This window comes from Chelonoidis abingdonii, chromosome 2, assembly GCF_003597395.2.
Source record: "Chelonoidis abingdonii isolate Lonesome George chromosome 2, CheloAbing_2.0, whole genome shotgun sequence".
Lineage (NCBI taxonomy): Eukaryota > Metazoa > Chordata > Testudines > Testudinidae > Chelonoidis > Chelonoidis abingdonii.
In genome coordinates, this window is record NC_133770.1 from 95,783,381 (window position 1) to 95,798,578 (window position 15,198).

Here is a 15,198-nt window from a genome sequence, read left to right on the forward strand (position 1 = left end):
GGATCTGTTTCAATTTTTATCTGGACCATCTGCTTCGCCCAAAAAGAGACTGAACTTTCCGCGACTTGGCTGAAGGGCTGAGTCCCAAGAGACCCAGTGAGAGGCAGATGGCCTGTAGGAAATACTGGAGCCAAGGACACCAGCAACATTACACATGGACACAAGAGTGTGCCTTGGACTTCCCACTTTGGGAAATGGGAACTACACCATTTCTCCTACACTTGCAGCCATCTCTAGACATGAAGAAGACAAGATTTGTTCTTAAATTTGGGATGCTAACAGATAGTGGGTGAAACACCTTTCAGAGGAGTACATTTCATTATCTGACATGGAAGATATTTAACTAAGCACATTCTAAGGCCTGGGACTACACTACGAGTTTATCTCGAATTTAGCAGCATTAAACCGAATTAACCCTGCACCCGTCCACACAACAAAGCCCTTTATTTCGGTATAAAGGACTCTTAATATCAATATATGTACTCCTCCCTGAAGAGGGGAGTAGCACTCAAATTGGTATTGCCATTTCAGATTAAGGTTAGTGTGGTTGCAATTTGACAGTATTGGCCTCCAGGACCTATCCCACAGTGCACCATTGTGACTGCTCTGGACAACAATCTGAACTCGGATGCACTGGCCAGGTAGACAGGAATAGACCCGCGAACTTTTGAATTTCATTTCCTGTTTTCCCAGCATGGAACACTGATCAGCAGTCGCAGAATCAAAAAAGAGCTCCAGCATGGACCATACAGGAGATACTGAATCTGATCTCTGTATGGGGGAGATGAATCTGTTCTATCAGAACTCTGTTCCAATAGACAAAATGCCAAAACATTTGAAAAAATCTCCAAGGCTATGGTGGACAGAGGCCACAACAGGGACTCAACACAGTGCTGAAACTTAAGGAGCTGAGACAAGCGTACCAGAAGGCCAAAGAATGAAACAGACACTCACCGAGGGAGGGGCAACTGACAACTGTAGCTATCCCACAGTTCCCGCACTCTCCAAAACCCATTTGAATTCTTAGCTGAGCTCCCAAAGCCTGAAGGGTCAAAAACATTGTCGCTGGTGGTTCAGGGTATATGTCATCAGCCCCCACCCCTCCCTCCGTGAAAGCGAAGGGGAAAAAATCCTCCCTCGCCTTTTTTCAGTGTCACCATATGTCTACTGGATGCTGCTGGCAGACGTGGTGCTGCACAGCACCATCCCCTTCCCTTGCTTTGCGGATGGCAGACGATACAGCAGGACTGGTATCTGTCATTGTTGTCCTGTGAGTGCTCCTGGCTGGCCTCGGTGAGGTCGGCCAGGGATGCCTGGGCAAAAATAGAAATGACTCCAGGTCATTCTCTTCTTTAAGCTTTGTCTAATGGAGATTTATTCCTGCCTGGAATATCATAGCAGCTGGAGGCTGCCCTCCTCTCCCTCTTTTGATCTCTGCTTGCAGAGGCAATAAAGTCAGTGTTGTTTCTTATTCATGCATTCTTTATTACTTCATCACACAAATGGGGGGATAACTGCCATGGGGGTGGGGGAAGAGGGAAGCAACAGGTGGTATTGTTAGAGGGGCACCCCCTAGAATGGCATGCAGCTCATCATTTCTGCAGGATGTCTGGGGCTCTCTCTGGTTCTTTAGTAGGCTTGTCTGATATTCTAGGCAGGACTGACTCTCCATTAGACAAAATTTAAAGAAGAGAATGACCTGGGAGTCATTCCCATTTTTGTCCATGCACCCCCGGCTGACCTCATCGAGGCCAGCCAGGAGCACCCATGACAGCAGCAGACTCTACATTATGACTGGTAACCGTCATTGTCAACTTGCAAAGTAGCAGATGGTACAGTAGGACTGGTAACCATCTCTGCTAACTTGCAAAGGCAAGGGGATGCTGCTGTGTAGCACTGCAGTACCACGTCTGTTAGCAACATCCAGTAGACATACGGTGACAGTGAAAAAAGGCTGAATGGGCTCCATGGTTGCCGTGCTATGGCGTCTGCCAGGGCAATCCAGGGAAAAGGGCGCGAAATGATTGTCTGCGGTTGCTTTCACGGAGGGAGGATTGACTGAAGACATTTACCCATAACCACCCGTGACAAATTTTTGGCCCTATCAGGCATTGGGATCTGAACCCAGAATTCCAATGGGCGGGGAGAGACTGTGGGAACTATGGGATAGCTATGGGATAGCTACCCACAGTGCAACGCTCCGTAAGTTGACGCTAGCCTCGATACATGGATGCACACCACCAAATTAATGTGCTTAGTGTGGCTGCACATTATACAATCTGTTTCCAAATATCGGTTACTGTAAAATCGGAATAATCCCATAGTGTAGACATACCTTAAAACTACAGCATTCAGAACCTGGCCCTGATGTCATTTTTCCTCTTTGTTAAGTGCTGAAATAGCCTTTCCCAATGCACCTCTCACTCTTCCCATTCTATTAACTATTGTACAAGCCATAAAGTATTGAAATTTTGTGGAACAGATTCTGTGGGGGGCCACTATCTCATCCTGATTGGAACTCTTCAAAAGTAAACATGGTCCAAACTATACATGGTTGACTTCTTCACATTCCTCTGATTTTCAAGGGGACGAGGGAGATGTGTGTATTAAACTATGAGTGCGCGTGCGCACACACACACATGCACACACACACACACACAGAATTACACAGGCCTCGAGAAGATTTAGGTAGTTGCAATATTTCAATATAAGTTAAATTTACACTCATTACAGGAATCAAATATTTAGTAACTAGTAAGCTGCATTACAATTTAGTGTGGAAACAGTTATGAAAAGTAAGTCTTGCAAGACAAACAAGGTTGACACTCCAATTAAAACAAAAGAGATGAAATTAGATGTAACTGGCTTTTGGGGACCGGTTTCATCCTCTTACCTGTTCCTGCTGCCATTTCTGGAGGATGCAGTATATCATATCTGGAAAGATTTCCAAGATACATGCCTAATTCTGGAGGTTAGCATGTTATGTTATTAGGTGCTTAAAGAGGTCCTCTGCTGCAGCACAGCAATTAACATTTCTATTATTGATGCATTAGCAAACTAAGTAGCCTTAGGTCTCTCACCTACACTACGCTAAACTATGCTATAACCAATTTAACAGAACCCTGTCTTCCCCAATGAGATTGTAACCACGACATAGATAAGAAATGTGTGGTAAACAGCCAAAAAAGAGATGCATTTGAAATGACATAAAAAGGTACATGGCTCATATGTAGCCAAGAAATACCCTAATAGCCCTAATTTTATATTTATTTATTTATTTGTTTGTTTATTTATTTATTTAATTTTTGTTACCAGATATTTGTTTACATCAAAGGGGATCTTCATGTTTATCTCATAATCCATGATGGGAAAAGAAATGAAAGATTCAGCAAAAATAATTGTATTTTTAACCCTGATCAATTTTTCCTTCCATTAAAAAATACAGTATAATTTTGACTTAATTTTACATACTTTTCCCCCTCTAATATTCATAGACAGCCCTAAAATGATCAAATAAAGGATTAAAAAGAATTCAAAGAATAAAAGATTGGATTAATCAGATCCAGTTCATTCTGGTAAAGACACAACCACGAATACTTCATTCTCATTATTCTAAACTTCATCTTTCAAATAAACAATAATAAGGTCACAGAAGATTGGCAGCATATCCAAGTTTCATACTATCAATTCTCTTTTTTTACAGTGTTTCTTCTCAACTGAAGGGACATTAAACTGATACTAATATGAAATAGTCCATCCAGGACCGGCGCCGGGCCATTCTGCCACCCCGCACACGGGTCTCGCGGCTTTGGTGGAGCTGCCGCAGGCATTCCCGCGGAGGGTCCGCTGGTCCATGGCTCCGGTCGCGGGACCAGCGGACCGTCTGCAGAAATGCCTGTGGCAGGTCCACCGGAGCGGTGAGACCAGCAGACCCTCCGCAGGCACGACTGCGGCAGCTCCACCGGAGCCGCCTGCCGCCCCCCCATAATGCTGGTGCCCTAGGCGACTGCCTAAGTCGCCTAAATGAAAGCGCCAGCCCTGGGTCCATCCCCCTGTGGAAGTCTCAGCTAGCAAGGATTCATCAACATTTGCTGAAAGACTGGTTGATTCGCATTAACAATTTAAATTACAAATTGTTAGTTGTTCATTTCCATCTGACAAACAAATCTGGTAATTGAACACAGCTGTGCGGTAAACAAGAACAATGGTTTTAACATATGGATTTGCTGACCATGATTACGGGTCACAGTGACAATATTAATCGGAGCAATAATGCTTCCTTTAAATAATTATTGGCTCCAAACCACCACCACAAAGCTTTGTTGTTGGAGAGTCATACAGAAGACAGTCATCATCTACGAGAAGACTGTGTCAAATTTCTTGTCTATAAAACCTGTTTGTGAATTTTTTTCTGAGACTTTCTTCTGACTACCAAACAGCACCAGTTCCCATATGTCCCTTTACCGCTGGTTAGGTCTGTGTTCACAGGAAGACACACTGTTTGTATGGATTTACTTGTCCACTAATGATTTTATCATAAGTCTCACAATATTTGGTGTTGTTAAATCAGACAGACAAAATGAAATCAAAACAATTAAAAAAAAAACAGAAACCTAACATCAATGCAAAGCTAAATCCAAAACCCACAACACAATTCTTTTAAAAGGCATCACAACAAACAGATTCTGTAGATCAGAGGTGAAAGTAAGTCTGTACGGGCCAGTATGGTGTACCGGCAAGAGCGGGTACGCCATGCCAGACTGGACCGGCTTCTCTAGGGTGGCGATTTAAAGTGCCCAGGGCTCCCCGCAGTGGCCAGAGCCCCCAGGACCTTTAAATTGCCACTAGCACCACTGCTAGAGCCCCTGGGTGACGGAGGCAGCTCAGGCAGCGATTTAAAGGGCCCTTTAAATCACCACCACAGCTCCTGGCTGCCGATGCTATCCCGAGGCCTCTGGCAGCTGGGCTCGGAGCAATTTAAAGGGCCCGGGGCTCCAGCTGCTGTGGGAAGCGCCAAGCCCATTAAATCGCCACTGGAGCCCCATTGCCGGAGCCCTGGGGTAGCAGCAGTGGGGCTCCAGCAGTGATTTAAAGGGCCATGGGCTCCTGGCCGCCATTGCCGCAGCAGAACCCTGGGCCTTTTAAATCTCAATTTAAAGGGCTCAGAGATTTAAAGGTCCTGCCTCTTCCGGTTGAGGCCTAAAAGAAATGGTACCAGGCTACTTTACTTTTTAACAAGCTTTACTTAGCAAACAGGAGAATTTTGCTACCATTCACCTTTATTTTTAAAAACATATTATTCTGATAAGACAGCTAGCAACATGATTTCTGCTAGTGTTCAGCTAAGAAGTGGCAATTTACAGCAAACAAACAGTGGTTCTTATTCCTACTATGCTTGAAATGATTCTGTATAACAGATGATAAGTGAATTGTTCAAGGATGGCCATGCAGAACACTAATCTATTATGGAGTTACTGCCCTCTAGTGCTAGCTACCAAAAAATAAGTTTAATATTTGTTTCTAAAATGGGATTCTGCAATTTTGCTAGTAATGTGTCCAATACAAACAGTGATATCAATTATTTATATTAGAAGCTCTACTAAAGCTGAAATTCTAAGGCCCGAATGGAAAACAATCCCAAAATATTCTCTACACTATTACTTCCTGTAATCCCAGCAGTAAAATCAGTAGCATTCAACTTCCCATAACACTGTGAAGAAGGGAATGTGACACACAATAGGATGGAATTGCACACCATTTTTCCCATAGCTAAGTGATGCTAAAATACTTGTCTTTGTTTTGTATATTATAAAATGGACATACATTTTTAATTACGAAACAAAAAAAAGCCCTTTAAGGACTAGTTGCAATATGGATCTAGAATGTGAGATTACACAATCCAGTACCAAGGTTAGCTCAGTGGTTTGAGCATTGGCCTGCAGGTTGTGAGTTCAATCCTTGACGAGGCCATTTGGCGATTGGTCCTGCTTTGAGCAGGAGGTTGGACTTAGATGATCTCTCGAGGTCCCTTCCAACCCTAATGATCTATGATTCTATGAAATCCAGTATAGATCATGGACTTGGTCAGTACACAGTTCAGTTCCCCTGAAATGAATCTTAATTAGTGACATCAACCTTGGTATCATCTTATCTATATTTTCTTTCCCTACCCCCAGTCCATCTTTCATTTCTCACATGTTTTTGATTTTGTCACCATTGATTCTGGTTGCAGTAAAAAGCCCAAATATTCTGAAGGCTGGTGGCTTAAGAATTTCAGAAAATTAGACTCCTTTAAAATGACTCAGATTGAACACCCAAAAAATGAGGCACTCCAAAACACTGGCTACTTTTGAAAACCATGGCCACTGAGTAAACTACCTCTGAAAATACGTTACTATAGTAAATGGGGTTTAACAATGGTCAGCACCCTCCTCAATACCTTCTCTACAGCCAAAAGAGAGAGCACCAGTTTGTATTTGAATAAATGTGTGCACTTTGCCAAACTTATTCAGCAGTCAGATAGTCTGATGTAATCATAGTGTAACACATGCATGATTTGGCTGCAACTTGCAAGGGCTTTACAAATGCACCCCAAGTTCCGTCTTCCCGCTGCAGAAGTTTATTTCTGTTGCCACTGGGTCTGAGTACAGAGTGACTCAGAGGCAGGGACAGGAGAAGGGAAGCAGTCACCAGCTTGACCTAAGGCAGCATCACCACCAATTCTCCTTAATATTCTCCAAATAAGCTGGACTCTGGGGGAAGCTACCTGCTGGAGGGGTATTTTAGAATGCATGGGAAAGAAATGCTAAGTGGAAAACGCTTAATTTGTGAAAATAAAAAGCTCTTCACCCTCCCACAACATCAAATGAACAGCACAAAATTAGCATGTTTTATCACTTCATGCAGAGATGTGAACTAGCTGCTGAAAGCAAAAGAAAACCAGGAGAAAATGTATAATTATGGGTAGGAACTGGAAAAGCCGCCGAGAGTAAAGGTTGCCCGACACCTTCCATCGTAAGACACTGTTCAGGGATCTTCCATAGCCTAAATTTTGAGGACTGTTTCAGCTAAAACTATTCAGCCATTTCAGAGAGCAAGATTACAGACAAATGTTATTTTGCTCATATTTAAAGAATTCTTACAACTGTTTTATTAAGAAGCTCCATTGCCCACATACTTGGGAGTAGGGACTTAAAATTTAGCAAGGAGTCATCAGAGGTCAGGGATATGCCTTTGGATGTTCCCATGAAAACTTAGCTTAATTTGGCCAAGTTGTAAGGGTTGGATAATTTTTCAGTTAAACTTATTCTGTAGAGTGATGGTGGGCAACTGCGACCTGCAGGCAGCCCATCAGGGTAATCTGACTGCGGGCTGTGAGACATTTTGCTGACATTGACTGTCCACACGCATGGCCCCCTGCAGTTTCCAGTGGCTGCGGTTCTCTGTTCCCGGGCAACAGGAGCTGCGGGAAGTGGCGGGCCACAGGCATTGCAGAGACTTCTTAGAGTTTGGCAGCTAAATTCTCCAAAGCTTCTCTCTGCACTGAGCATACTCCAGCCTCTCTCAGCTCCTAGTGCTGACCAGAATGTGTATGCACCATCCCCACAGACAGATAGGAGCAGAGGGGGAATAAGAACAGAGGGATAGGAAGGTTGGCTAGGAGGAGATGGACAAGAGCCAGGGTGAGGGGGAAACAAACACGGGGACAGGTAAAAAAAAAAAAATTCTGTGATTATGTAATTAAAATATACATCATAATCCATATGCACAAGGGAGGTGAATTAAGGTTGCACGGGCAAGCAGTCTTAATCCTGGCATTTCCTAATTTTGAATACTTGACTTTGCAAACAAAATTATTTTAATGCAGGGTTTGTTTATTAAAATGTAATATATGTTAATGATGGATGCTGTGCCTTTGGAAAGGGGTAAGACATTATTTCATAGTATTCGATGTTGCATAGTATTAGATGTAAGAACTACTTAGTGCTCTACACTTCAATCTTTACTCATCTTGAGTAGCACTTGTTAGATGAGCCTTCTCACTTAAATCAATCAGTGGGATTACTCATATGTTACTTAGCCCTGGTCTACACTACAATTTTAGGTTGAATTTTGCAGCCTTAGATCGATTTAACCCTGCACCTGTCCACACGACGAAGCCATTTTTGTCAACTTAGACGGCTCTTAAAATCAATTTCTGTACTCCTCCCTGACGAGGGGATTAGTGCTGAAATCGACCCTGCTGAGTCAAATTTGGAGTAGTGTGGATGCAATTCAATGGTATTGGCCTCCGGGAGCTATCCCGGAGTGCTCCATTGTGACTGCTCTGGACAGCATTCTCTACTCAGATGCACTGGCCAGGTAGTCAGGAAAAGCCCCGCAAACTTTTGAATTTCATTTCCTGTTTGGCCAGCGTGGCGAGCTGATCAGCCCAGGTGACCATGCAGAGCTGATCAGCACAGGTGACCATGTAGTCCCAGAATTGCAAAAGAGCTCCAGCATGGACCAAACAGGAGGTACGGCATCTGATCACTGTATGGGGAGATGAATCCGTACTATCCGAACTCCGTTCCAAAAGACAAAATGCCAGAATATTTGAAAAAAATCTCCAAGGGCATGAAGGACAGAGGTTATAACAGGGACCCACAGCAGTGACCTGTGAAACTTAAGGAGCTCAGGCAAGCCTACCAAAGAACCAGAGAGGCAAATGACCAAGCCGGGGTCAGAGCCCCAGACATGCCGCTTCTATGATGAGCTGCATGCCATTCTAAGGGGTGACCCTACAACAACCCCACCCCTACACTTCCCTCTTCCCCCACCCCTCCTGGGTTACCTTGGCAGTTTTCCCTCCATTTCTGTGACAAATGAATAAAGAATGCATGAATTTGAAACAATAATGACTTTATTGCCTCTGCAAGTGGAGATCAAAGCGGGGAGGGGAGGGCGGTTGGCTTACAGGGAAATAGAGTGAACCAAGGAGAGGGAAGGTTTAACAAGGAGGGACAAACAGAACTTTCACACTGTAGCCTGGCCAGTCATGAAACTGGTTTTCAAAGCTTCTCTGATACACAGTGTGCCCTGCTGTGCTCTTTTAACTGCCCTGGTATCTGGATGCATGTAATCAGTGGCCAGGCGATTTGCCTCAACCTTCCATCCCACCATAAATGTCTCCCCATTACTCTCACAGTTATTATGGAGCACACAGCAAGCAGTAATAACGATGGGAATATTGGTTTCGCTGAGGTCTAACCGAGTCAGTAAACTGCACCAGAGAGCTTTAAAATGCCCAAAGGCACATTCTACCACCATTCTGCACTTGCTCAGCTTATAGTTGAACTGCTCCTTACTACTGTCCAGGTTTCATGAGCTATGGGAGCAAGGCGTAGACTGGGGTGGGTGCGACCACATGGTGCGCCACCTGGGAGAGCAGCCTGAGGCAGAAGCCTCCAGCTGGCATGATATTCCAGGCAGGACTGAATCTCTATTAGATGAAACTTAAGACGAGAATGACCTTCTTGAGTCATTCCCATTTTTGTCCAGGCAGCCCCGACCGACCTCACTGAGGCCGGCCAGGAGCACCCATGTCTGCGCAGGCTTCCCTGACCAGCCTAACTGAGGCTACTTTTAAAGATAATTTTAAAGATATGCTGATCTTAGAGAAGACAAAGGCTACTTTTCTTGCAACTTTGTGCTGTCAACATGGTATGTGTTTGTCTTCTGTTTCAAAGGATGTTAAATTTTGCTGAGTAACCTGCCTCCCTGATGACAGGCAACCAAACCGTTCAGCTTTGTTCTTTATGTAATCCCCTTGGGGTTTAGACAGCATAGTCCCTTTAAATCTTTTTCCTGAGGAGGGAGCACTGATTGTTCCAGAAGGAGGAAGTGCTGTTAGGGGGAAGGGAGCAGAGAGAGAAGGGAGAGGCCTGGTCTAGAGTGCCAGACAGAAGGGCTGGAACAAGCAGGCCCTCAGAGAGTGAAGCAGCCGAGAACCTGCCTGAAGCCTGGGAGGGACAGAGCAGCTGATCGGAGACACCCCAGGACAGGAGCCAGGAGCAGCACTGTGCCAGGGAGAAGGATAAACCAGAGTTGGACCTAATATCACTGCTGCCCAGAGCTGTATGGGACCATGAGCACTGGGGCTTGTAACTTTACATTGGGAATAAGGAGGGAGGCTGTTAGCTAGTTAAGTGGGGAGGTGGTCACTCTGGGTGGCTTTGCAGAGAGCAGTAGAAGAGGGCACCGCAGGGGTTTGTTGGGGAAAGTTCACTGGTGCCAAAGATGACCAGGAGCACCCAAGACTCACCACTGGATTGGAACTTTGCCAAGGATGCCTGAACTCTGTGTGCAGACACATTGCAGAGTGTCTGCCCTTTCAGACTGTGGTACCACTTGGACTGCGAGGCCTTGTATTGAATGCAACCCTGCTTTACTGCTCCCCCTATATTTCCCCCTGTTGTTTTTCTCCTTTCATCCCTCTGTAAATAAATATTTCCCTTTCCTATATTCATTGTACTCGTCTGGTGTATGTGTGTGTCTGTGTGTGTTCACTCTGGGGGGTTTGGAACAGGTGCCCCAGGGTGGAAGGGACTTTCTCTGCTGCATTTGTATGCGTACCTTCTCTTGGTGAGAGCTGCCTGCCAAGCAGACTCCATCTTGGCCATGAGGGGCTTAAAGTTACATTTATATAAGGTGGGCAAATCAGCACAGTTTATGTTGATTTCCTTCCTTCAGTCTACTGTTTTATTAGCAGTCCAGTGTGTTGATGTATAGGTGAAGCATACATTTTCCATGGAAGCTCCCGGATGGTATGCTCTTTGATGGGATAGGTAGAAGGGATCCGTGCATTTGGGATACTGAAATTACCTCAGCCTGTCCAGTAAACAGCTTGTATTTCTGCCTAACCACACATATTTTGTAACCGTGCCCAGAAAGCCATTTATAAGACAGGTAATGACAAAATTAGGGAAACTGAATGGGGGGTTGACACATGTTCATCTTGTGACAGAGCATCCTGGACTAGAATTCACCCATTACATATCTAGATAGGTTAAGGAAGCAGGGACTTCTTAAACTAATTAAGTTAAAACATATTGGGCTAAATGGTTGTATTGTAAATACTCAGCTTTTAAGCCAATAAAAGTATGGTAAAGTAGTTAGTGCAGAGAACTGCGAGTCATGAGGTTTGGGATCTAGTCCCACATTTGCCACTTGATCTCTCTGCCCTTCATTTACCCCACCTATAAGATGGGGTTAATTCCATCTATTTCACCAGGGTCTTGTTAAGTGCTCTGACATCCCCAGATGGCACCATGGAAGTGGAAAGTATTATTGATATGTAAAAGGGCAACACAATGATTTTTTTAAATAAAAAAAGAGTAGCAGTAAGTACACCAGCAAATATTCACCAGACCCATCATGTGGTAACAAGTGGCTGACTGTGTGCAGAGGCATGGGAGGGAGAGAAGGAACTGTCCCCCAACCCAGTCCAAAAACAACAACAACAAAAAAGCACAATGCCTCCTACGAAAGGATGGGCCAGGATAAACACAACAAAAGGTAATTAAAGAAAGCTTTCAATCCTTCACTGAGTTAAATCCTACCAATAAGCGTTTCTTTCCCCCTATTTCTTTTCATCTGGAATAAGAAAGCAGGTAGTGAAATGATGTGTGTTAAAGCTATCCGAGTAAGAAGAATGAAGGGAGCAGCAGAGGTCAGGCAGTAGAAGACCGGTATGACAAATGGGGAGCAGCCATGTTCTGTGGCAGTGACAAATGCTGTTCCTCCAAGCAGAACAGCCTATGCAAAAAAGAGCAGGCATGTAACTGAACAACCACGTAGCACTGAGACTGATCGGCATTACTCTTTGCAACTCATGTTTGTCTGAATCATTAAAAAAGAACAAGAAGTATTTTTCGGTCACCCATTTCTGCTACGAGCAGCTGTTTTTTCCTGACCTGTTTCCAATGAAGTCCAGAGCTGAGCCTTTGGCTTCTGTTTATGCAACACAGGACCAGCAAGTTGTGGGCATGGTAAAAGAAAATCCTTCCAGCTGCTTTGTGATGAACTTTTTAAATTCCTGGCTGCAAGAGATTTAAAAGGCTGAACTGATGACACTGCATCCCTGTCTAGCTCTAGCCACGCAACATGAAGGCTCTGTAATTAAAGTCACAATGGGATATCCAACCTTGCTCACTAGTAGGAAAAGTGGGAAAGTAAATCAGAACTGCTGTGGTTATTAGCTCCAGAATAGGCTCAGTTAGATGCTGACTTTTTTCCTTCTACTTCTCAGTTTGCTTTTGATAATAGCAGTACTGTAGCCAGGGCAATTCTGGGGATTAACACACTTCTCTCCAGAATGGCTGAAACCGCTTGGTCTTTGGCATTTGGCCTCACAAAGCAACCAGCACATGATATAATCTTTCAGAAATGCTCTGCTTTCCCTGCCTGATTGCATAACATGAGCAAACAGTTCCCTACACAGACCACTGTAAACAGAAACCTCACTAATTGCCAGTGATAACATAAAACAGAAAGTTTTTTGGCAGTTTATGCTATGCCACTGACAAACTCCCAGTCAGCAGGCTCCGGACCAGACCCTAATCTCTGTTACCCCAGTGTAAATCTAGAGTAAAATCCATTGATTTCAGTGGAGTTACCACAGACTAAGAGCAGGGTAACGAAGGTCAAAATCAGACAACCTACATCTCTAATGTACGTGCCTAGAAAACATCTACTTGGAAGAGCTTCAAACAACCAAGCACAATGATGCTGCACGTCAGAGTCAGTGCTGGCACACCAATGTTTTGTGCTGGTGAGAGCCTGTGATTCTGGATATTTATTGGGTTGCTTGGTGGGGGCGGCTGGAGGATGAAATACAGTAGCAATAAGCCTGTCATGGAACATAAGAGCAAAATTCACTCATAAGGTTTGTGGGGGGGAGGGCACAAGGGTTGGGGGGAATACTGCTAGTTAAGATGTATTAAAACTCTTCATGGAAAACTAATTCCTTATCAAGCTGTAGCTAACAGAAAAAAAATACAGAAAGTGTGAAGCTGGCAAGTTTGACAGATTACTGACTGTTCAGCATTTTCATTTAAGTCCTTGGAAACACAAGTCTCTTCCACTCTGAGAGTTAGCTCAGATGGTTTGCTTTCACCTACACTCATAATTAAACTAGGTCAGTTAACCAAGTGCTCCTGACAACAGCTATCAGTGATGACTTTATTTCTTATTGTAGATAAGGCCTTAGCTTAGTCCCTGAAAAGGGCTGAAGAAAGAATTGCAATAAGCTACTTAAAGCACAAGTGATATGTAAAGAAGAACATTAATTATTCAGGTTTCAGAGTAACAGCCACGTTAGTCTGTATCTGCAAAAAGAACAGGAGTACTTGTGGCACCTTAGAGACTAATAAATTTATATTCAAAGACTGAAATTGATTATAAAGCAGCTCCAAAAGATACAACAAAAGGAGGATTCTTGAATAAGAACATAAGACAGTCCATCCAGCCCAGTATCCTGTCTACCGACAGTGACTAATGCCAGATGCCCCAGAGGGAGTGAACCTAACAGGTAATGATCAAGTGATCTCTCTCCTGCCATCCATCTCCACCCTCTGACAAACAGAGGTTAGGGACACCATTCCTTACCCATCCTGGCTAATAGCCATTAGTGGACTTGATGGAATCCCCAATGGGGAAGATGGAAAGGCCTTTTAATTCCATTTACAAAGCCCAATTCTCAAGCTTCTCAAGCTCAGATACACAATTCAGTGCCAAAAATGTAGTTGAAGTATTTTTAAATTGAAAAACACCAACAAGAATATGTAATATCTAGATGGTTTAGATACTGTTTGCCCAGGTTTAGAACAAATGAACCTCTCTCACAAATATGTAGCAGTTTGGCTAGGTTTTTTTTCTGCAATAGTAGAAGTATTCAAATAATAGCCACAGCTAAGACTGCAAATTAACAAACAAATAAATCAGCAGTTCTGAATTCTTATGGACTTCACTGAGAGTAAGACAGGGGCTAATGTGATGTCATCCACCCATTTCTCGCCCATTGCCTAACCCGAGAAAAGGATTTAAATAAAGCATCTCTTCTACTATAATATGAGATTCCTAAGTGTTCCCAGGAGATAAATAATGTAGCCCTCCCCAGCATGGCAGGATATTATTGACAGAAGGAAATGTCACTGAACCATAAACAATACAGCCAGAAAAGACCACTGAAACCATCTAGTCTCACTCCCATAAATTTGATTTTATACCAGCTCCAGATTTCACTCCTAAAACGACAACTCCCAAACTCTTGTTCTCGGCTTCCCCAGTACTATAGCCCATAATAAGACTGTCACCCTTCAAGTGCCAAGCCTCTTGTGTTTGGAAAGAAAATGAATGCTCACCTTCCACCACCCAGCAATAACTACTACTAACCCACCACCAAGTTCTCTCTCCTTGCCCCTGCTGTTTTCTTACTCCCGTTGGCCAGAAAGGCACCATATTTTGTTTAATAAACAGCTGCCATTAGCTACTCCAAATACCCAGTAAGGGTGATGTGATCTGATTGACATTATTAACTTGAGACAGCTGTAGGATCTGGAATTCAGCTTCATGTTAAATACTCCCACAAGGCATGGCACCTGCCCCCAAAGTCTTGCTCAAAAATTTTTTTCTCTTGAGCCGTTTCTCAACTTACTGCTTAACTGACTGCAGCTAATCTGCTCCAAACAAATTGTCCAGTTGTCTGCATTGTCCTTTAACTAAATGTTTTCCCAGAGGTTTTTCTTTTCTTCATATAAAACTAATTAGCAAAGGCTAACAACTATGACATAGGGATCCTGAATTGTTCAACTAGAGCGACATTACATTTTTAATCAGAAGATATCAAAGAAGAATTTTATTTTACAACAAATAATGTGCATCACTGAATTTGTGACCATATTTATTTCCATTAATTTTAGGTTGCAGGAAATAAATAGTAATATCTTAGGAGCTGTTTAAACTGATAAAGCACACGTAGCTATTTCTCAGTCCGAAATGGCAGTCTACAAGTAACAACACTGTAGAAGTAAGAGTAATGAATATAGACAACCCTGGTTGAAGAATTTAAGTTCAATAAACAGTTGTTCAATCCTCATTCATTTATGTTACATAAAAAAACAGAAAACATTTAACTAAGTGATGATGTTTTACAGGCAG

At 43.4% G+C, this 15,198-nt stretch overlaps 1 protein-coding gene across 1 annotated transcript in view; it reads right to left on the bottom strand.

Moving 5' to 3' along the window:
- The window catches only part of ELMO1 (engulfment and cell motility 1), a 472,781-nt gene that overhangs the window by 250,046 nt on the left and 207,537 nt on the right, over window positions 1-15,198 (bottom strand). The window lies entirely within an intron of this gene.